Here is an 8,452-nt window from a genome sequence, read left to right as displayed (position 1 = left end):
ACAAGCAGAGCGCCACTACGACAAAATATTGAACGGTTCGAATCAAAAGCGCGGCCGAGCCCTGCAATGTAAACGGACAAAATTGCGGGGCTCGGCCTCGCAATTGAGGCTGGGCTCTGCCGCGGCTCGGCCGCGGCTCGGCCGCGGTTCGGCCCAGCCCCGCACTGTAAACGGGGTCTGAGAACAAGGCAGAAAAATTCAGATGTGTTCTGGCTTAATATTTTTTTTTCAATGATTGACAGTGCAACCCGACGAGTGCGGCCGAGTTGGTGTCATGCGGAATGCCAAGTATGTGCGTGCAGAACATTCTTTGGTATACTGTGAACACTTCAAAGATGAATGTATTGATTAATCTGTGGCCATGAAGAGAAGACGGGTTTCTCTTGTCGATTTAAGTTAAAACTTTTTTTTTTTCAGTTACAACAATCAAACACGGCAGCTACGCGGCGGCCACACTGACCATCCCGGATTGTTTTGCCAACATGGCAGTCCCCGGATGACGCCGGATGTTCTTGACCTCCAAAAAAGTTGCCTCCCGGATGTCCAAGGATGCCCAAGGCGTCAACTCGGATCTCTCCCGGATCACCCCGGATCTGAACCGGGGTGATCCGGCATGTCTTTGTGACTCGGGTTTTACGTTCATTGTTGAAGAGTCGCCCTCTGGCGCAGCTGCAGTTGAGCATGAAGCTGCACCAGGGCGTACCGCAGCACTCCACTACTACCGGCTTATACTCGTACCAGATCTGTTAGTAGCAGAACCGGGCTTGGTGATGTAGTTCGTTGTGTAGAACATACGATTGTTGGTGCTTTAATTCATTTAATTGACTTGTTACTGAAAATAGTTTTAACTAAAATCGACAAGGGAAACCCATTTCCTTTTATGGTCACAGATTTATCAATACATTGTACATTCATCTTTGAAACGCTCCGAGCATAATTTACCCAAGAATGTTTGGCCACACGCGAATATTTCATTCCGCACGAAACGCCAAAACGTGTGCCAAACCATACGCACACATGTCAGAACGTACGCATGCCTATTTCATAACGTACGCATGGTTCTGTCATAACATACGCATGGGACATTTGCTATTATTTTTCAATGAAATTCCCAACGTACGCATGCTTCTGTCATAACGTACGCGTGGTCTTGCCATTACATACGCGTGGATTCGGAAAAAATGGCACACTCTCAGACAGAACCAAGCGTATGTAATGAATGAACAATGCGTACGTAATTACAGAGCCACGCGTACGTTATGACGGAACCATGCGTACGTAATAACTCGACGATGCGTACGTAGTGCATAACATATTTTTCTGTAGCTATTACGATCTCGCACAACCAGTGAGAAAGTAATTACTAGTATAAGTTAACGTATCAGTTCTGTTTAGTTCAATTTAGAATCGGCCTTTATTCTGTTATCTACATAGAATGTATTTCAATGAAAGAGAGTATTCTCTTTTTTTCAAGAACAATAAGACGCACAATCAATTCAAAAGAGTAAAATTAAATATACAGTAGTCTGATGACAGAATGCAAAGTTGTGTTGATTTTAACACTTCACTTCAGGATAGAGGAATTAAACGGTGATCTAACTGATTTATGCTAGAACGATTTTGGCGGGAATGGAATGCAGGAAGCTGTCGTTATAAGTAGGCTAATGACTTGAAGAGACGAAAGTCTGTAGAAAAGAGTTTTAAAAAGATCATATGAAACTGAAAGTACAGAGGAAACGAGAAAACCATGCATGTAATTCAATATTCTGGAGTTGCATTGTGTTGATAAAAATAGACTGTCAAGTATAAAGGGGTGGAGTGAGAGCTGTGAGTCCTGTGTGTGCACTTAGCAAGAAGACGGTACGATATGCCTTAAACTGTATAGGCGTGAATTTTGTTGAATTATTTGATATTGGATACATTCATGAATAGTGATCCGAAATATCAAATGCATAAAGTATTTCGTGAATGACATAATTAGATGTTTACTGATCTTTACAGTTTGATATGCTTTTTCAAGGGAGCTTGGAAAGAAAAGCAAAGGTGTTGGGCATAATTTAATTCGTTTCGTCAGTGATTTCTATTAACTGCAAGGTCCGTGGTATGAGATAGAACTATGGAAGAGGAGTTGCTTCGGATTATTGAAATGCAAATCTTTGCAATGACGTGTGGGATAGGAGGTTGATATTGCAGTTGGGGATGAATGTATCGTGGAAGAAATGAGGTAATTATGTTGATGTTCTTCAACATAACAGACTGGTAGGTACGGATGTCATGTACTCTCATAGTTCTATAGTTGTTTTTAATAAGGAACCGGGTATGAGCTAAATAGTTAGAATACACATTCGAATGTCCTTTTCTGTAAGAGAAATAATCCATCAATTTTGGATTTATTACAGTTACTCCATAGAGTAGGCTATTATAGAAGTTGAGCCATGGTGAAACAAGATAGTTACTTAATGGGTTGAAAAGCAAAAATATTTTCGCGGCATGATATTGTCGCGACTTGGAGCCGACGGCCTTTTTTCGTGGCATAATTTAATGTTATCGCCACTGGCATTCAATGCATATGGTATAGTAGACAGAAACTGTCGAGTGCATTTAAATTTCGCCAACCTGGACTCGCGAAATTCTCGAATTGACAATGCACACAAACATTTCTGGTGTTCTAGGATAAATTAATTATCAGAACTTTTTTCTTGGGGAGGGGTCAATAGAGTAGAGTGTTTCAATTGCAATTGATACTTGTTCTACATCAACGTATAAATAGGCGCCGAATTAATCAGTGTTTAGTAGCAGCCACGGTAAGAAATAATCAAAGGCATACATATCAAGGCGGGATACAAATCTACGACCTCCTGCGATCTCCTGATCGTCGGCCAGGTGTCCTATCCACTCAGACCAACGGGCCTCGCCCGGCAGCCAGTGCTGGTTTTAATATCATACCAAGAATGCCCAATATATGCTCGACTGTGACTACAAAAAGCAAAACCACTGCATCTCTCTCCTACTGCCGAATCTCGTCCTGGAAATTGAATTTGGAGTTTTGTTGGTACTAGATTCAGGGGACGCCAACACCTCGGATTGTGACGAAATCCGAGATGAATAATGAAATTGTTTGCCAATAGAAGAGTCTCCCCGATTCGAAAGCAATCTCACTAAGCAACTATTAGAATTTTAAGATAAACTTGACAATTTGTCAAAATTGCACTTTTCAGAAAACATTGGCCTTTCTATCACTCTGTATTGTTGTTCGCTGCAAGTTACTGTACTACCAAAGTTCTTGTGATACCGTTCATATACTATTGAACTAGATCTAAACACAGTAACAAAATATCTCTTAATATGCAGCTTTCATATCCGTATCTTCTCTATTCAAGAGTGAGTTCCGTACACAGCTACGATTGGTGTCACTCTGTTTGACTCAGCATAAGCTAAGTGTACATGTATACGATAATTGTCCTTGTGTTTGTTCGTGCATTCATCGCTTTTACCAAAATGGGGCAGACGACAAGGGAGGAGGTGTCATTAACCATTAACGGATACTTTTCATACACCTGTAGCTCTCTTTTTAACAGACCCCCTATTGCAGTAATGCTGACTTTGCCTCTGAATACAATATTACATACGTCTTGTCTAAGGTTTATAACTGCATGCTTGAATTGATGTAGTTCTTTTTCCATGAATCCAATTAACAACAATTTCAGTTTTCACTATTCATTGCCACACCCTTAAGGCAGGGCTCGACACTAACGGTGGCCCGGGGCCAGAAAAAACGCACGTCAGGTCACCAAAATTTCAGAAATGAAGATTTTGTTGGCACATTACTAATCGGGCCACAAAAAAAGTCGGATGTTTGCCTTTACTTTTGGAAATAGACAGCGGTAACAATCGGCTCCGTAAGATGCTGAAATAAATGTCAGATGTTGCTTTTTAATTTTGGAAATTAATAACGGTAATATTCGACTCCGTATGATACTAAAATAACATTCGGCTCCGTAATTGTCAGATGATTAATTTCACTTTCGGAAGTGGACAGCAATAACATTTGGCTCCGTACGGTAATAAAATCAATGTCCGATGTTTGCTTATATAAATTTGGAAATGAATAACGGTAATATTCTGCTCCGTATGATACTAAAATAAATGTCTGATGTTTGCTTATACTTTTTGAAAATGAATAACGGTACTAAAATCAATGTCAGATATTTGATTTTGCGTTCGGAAATGAATAAGGATAACATTCGGCTCCGGAAGATGCTGAAATAAATGTCGAATGTTTGCTATGATGTTCGGAAATGAATACTAATAATATTCAACTCCGTACGATGATAAAATAAATCCCGGATGTTTGCTTTTACGTTCGGAAGTAAATAGCAATAACATTCAGTTCCGGAAGATGCTAAAATAAATATCGAATATTTGCTTTGACGTTCGGAAATGAATAACAATAATATTCAACTCCGTACGATGATAAAATAAATGTCTGATGTTTGCTTTTATGTTCGAATGTAAATAGCAACAACAATCAGCTCCGAAAGATGCTAAAATAAATGTCGAATGATCCCTTTGACATTCGGAAATGAATAACACTAAAATTTAACTCCGTACAATGATTAGATAAATGTCGGATGTTTGCTTTTTCTTTCGAAAGTAAATAGCAATAACATTCGGCTCCGGAAGATGCTAAATTGAACGTTCGGAAGTGAATAGCAGTAATATTCTGCTCCATACGATGCTAAAATAAATGTCGGATATTTGCTATTAAATTTCGCAATGAATAGCAGTAACATTCAGCTGCGTTTGATGGTAAAGTAAATGTCTGATGTCTGCCTTGACGCTAAAAAATCAAAAACAGTAACATTCGACTTCGTAATTGTCAGATGATTAATTTCACTTTCGGAAGTGGACAGCAATAACATTTGGCTCCGTACGGTAATAAAATCAATGTCCGATGTTTGCTTATATAAATTTGGAAATGAATAACGGTAATATTCTGCTCCGTACGATGCTAAAATAAATAACAGACTGTTGCTTTTACATTTGGAAATGATTAACGGTATCAATCGGCTCAGTTAGATATTGAAATAAATAGCGGATGTTTGCTTTCACGTTCGGAAATGAATTAGGATAACATTCAGCTCCGTAAGATGCTAAAATGAATGTCGGTGGTTTGCTTTTACATTTGAAAATGATTAACGGTAACATTCGGTTACATAAGGTGTTAAGATACTAGTAAATGTTGGATGATTGCTTTTGCAATCAGAAATGAATAACGGGAACTTTCGGTTCTTTACAATGCCAAAACAAATGTCGGATGTTTGCAAATGTCTGCAAATGCTCCCACTTTATCAGTTCAAACGTAAGTTTTGACAACCTAAATAGGCATCAACTTTTATAATAATCTACAAGCCTATTTGCTAAATCTTAGAACTCAGAATAGCAGCAAGATGACTGAATTTTCTATTTATTTATTTTAGACACGGGTACCTGTATCATTCCAACACACCCGCTATAGATTGATCATGAAATGAAAAGACAATGCGTACGTAATGACAAGACCATGCGTACGTAATGACAAGACCACCCGTACGTAAGGAAAAGGCCATACGTACGTAATGTCAAGACCATACGTATGTAATGTCAAGACCATACGTACGCAGTGTCAAGAATCTATTAGACCATACGTACGTAATGGCAGAAGCACACGTACGTAATGATAAGACCATGCGTACGTTATGACAGTAGCATGCGTACGCTAAGAATTTCATAGAAATATAATGACAAATGTCCATGCGTACGTTATGACAGAACCATGCGTACGTTCCGAAATGACCACGCGTACGTTGTGACAAGCACGCGTATGGTGTTGGCACGCGTTTTGGCGGCGATGGCCTTCCATACGAAACGTACTCGGCCACGCGTCATGTTCGTCTGGTTGCACTGTCAATAGGGGGAAAAGTCAGAACACGTCTTTTCGAAAACTATAATTCCCTAAACCTACTATAGAAATCGGAACATATCACACTAAAACTGCATTAATTTGCCAAACAATAATCCTCCCAGTAACATCTTGCATGTGCAATTTTGCACGGATAGTGTTTACACATTTAACTCGGTCAATGCATGCCAAATGTGTTCCTAGTTATTCGTCTCTGCTTAAAATTACATCGGAATCCGTTTTTCGATTTTGGCGAGGAAACTGATATGTTTTTCTTGTTATTTCTTCATAATTATGTATATATGCGACCCTGCATCACAAAACCAACAAAAAGTCGCCAAACATGGATTTTTAGTTCAGAACAGATTCTGAAAATGATATATGACTCAATTCAAATTGACTCTCCTAACCTATCCTAAAATTGAAAAGAAAGCGCACACTCCAGAAAAGTGTGAACTGAGAAAAGACAGGATGTAGACCACAGAGCAACAACAATGAAGGGATTATCAGTTTATGCTGTTCAGCATAATCTGGTAAATTGATAATTTCAATCCGGTAAATTAGTTGATTATTTTGGTTAATCTCAATTAAAAATTGAGCATGCTTTATAAATGAATTCTGTTCATGTTAAATGCAAACTTTCCGCCATTTTTTCCGTCATTCTTTCTAAAATTATCAGAGTTGAAAGTGAAGGGTATGGACAGGGTTTTGAAGAAATGAAAAGGGGACTCTGTAAGAAACACCTAATCACACTGCTCTTCAAAAAGGTGTTTGAGAAAAACGACCACAAACACAACTTCCTATCCGTTTTATGATCCCAAACTTCAGCATAACGTAGAAGACTTTCATAAAATATGAAAAACTCAAGATTTGCTAGGTTAACCCATTTCACCAATTTTCAGTCCTCACACACAATCAGTGCGTGTGACTTTTTGTTGATTTTGTAATGCACGGTCACATACCGTGAAAGACGAATGTTTTATGTCAGATCAGGAAAGTTTATCTTGAGGGAAATTTGTAAAACAAGAATGATCAGGGAAGCTGAATTTAAAGGTATAGTAAAATAGAAAGTATCTTTCTGCAATTTCATGTAAATTATATGTATGTGCATGAGAGTTTTTGTGACACGTGTTTGTGTGATTGAATGTGTGTGTGTGCGCGCGCGTGTGTGTGTGTGCTTGTGTTGCATTTGTCCTATGTAAATATGTTACTATTATACTTCTTGTTAATATGTTTAAAACTTTAGTATGTTTTGCTTTGTTTTATATGTTTATCCGGGACCCCTTTTTTACAAGCTCTGCTTCTTTTGGGGTCCCAAACCATTCATTATTCTTAATGCTGTATCCTTTTGTAAAATGTCAAATGTTTAATGAATTGGTTAAATAAACTTGAAACTTGAAACTTGAAACTTTTCTTTCGAAAAATTGAAACATTTTTAAATTCAAATACATTTGCAATACCTCTTTAACAACTTATTTGTCCAGTCAAATGATTGTTTACACTACCCTGTATTTCTAAAGCATGACATTCAGCTATGACAACGAATATTTAATTGTTTTTTGACATTTCAAACGGTTTTTTGATTTTGGCGTAAATTATGACTGCAAAATTAATGTGAGAGTATGGATTGAGGGGGGAGTGACAATTGCAAAATATTACAACGCAACCATCATATGAATTGTTTTCCTTATAAAGTGAGAAATAAAAGCAAAAAAAAAAAAGAGCAATGAGCAGAAATGAAGAAATATAATATTTTTGTAAGAACATTGATGTCGCGTTTGGACTTACAGTGAACATTGAGAGAAGCGATGCTGTCTTGCTGGTTAAGCCTGGTCAATTGATGCCCAGTTGTTTCACATCGTAGAGATTGCCTGTAATTTTCCTTTGTCGGCACGAAGGTAAACGTACTTGTTGTATCAGTCAGTTCTGAATTAATAGCATTTGGGGCGTTTGTTGTTACTATCCCAGTAGTCTGTGGTATATTACTAAGATACCAGTTGATGTCTACCGCTGGTCGGCTTCCTACTGCGTGCACACTGCCTCGTATGTTTCTCCAGCGAGCAGAGTAGAATTCAGCGTTAATGATAAAGTTGGTGCCACTGTTAAAGAGTTGAAAGACACACACACACACACACACACACACACACACACAAATGTTAGAATCAAACACAAGTTGACACATACAAGTACAAACACATGTCGCACACACAAACACATATACTAATAAAGTCTTATAAGCAGTAACCAAAACAAAGAGTGCCCTTTTCTCGCTTTTAAAGTGTGTATCCTTAGCAGGTTAACTTTCTTTTTGCTTCGAACAACACATCTCGGTGTGACATCTTTTGTCATAATGCGGTTGTTTCTTATTAACACAATGTGAGAATTTAGAAAAGAGTATTGTCAAAGCAAATAATTTATATCAAACTTATTTCGGGATGAATGCCGGGTACTAAGTACTTTTTTCCTCATGTTTTGATCTGAAACCTTGGATGGTGTCATAATTCTGCTCCA

At 38.2% G+C, this 8,452-nt stretch overlaps 1 protein-coding gene across 1 annotated transcript in view; it reads right to left on the bottom strand.

The window, feature by feature from the left end:
* LOC139711391 (tyrosine kinase receptor Cad96Ca-like) overlaps positions 1-7,783 on the bottom strand; it is a 58,871-nt gene extending 51,088 nt beyond the window's left edge. Inside the window, exon 1 of the mRNA XM_071623277.1 lies at positions 7,730-7,783. The gene's annotated coding sequence lies outside the window, so the exon portion shown is untranslated. The remainder of the gene's footprint in view (positions 1-7,729) is intronic.
* Positions 7,784-8,452: the final 669 nt, after the last annotated feature.

The sequence above is a fragment of the Diadema antillarum genome, unplaced genomic scaffold (genome assembly GCF_040938485.1).
Source record: "Diadema antillarum isolate AM-2024a unplaced genomic scaffold, OU_Dant_1.0 seq00001654_RagTag, whole genome shotgun sequence".
Taxonomy (NCBI): domain Eukaryota; kingdom Metazoa; phylum Echinodermata; class Echinoidea; order Diadematoida; family Diadematidae; genus Diadema; species Diadema antillarum.
The sequence above is the reverse complement of the archived record's forward strand: the minus strand, read 5'-3'. Positions and strand labels throughout refer to the sequence as shown.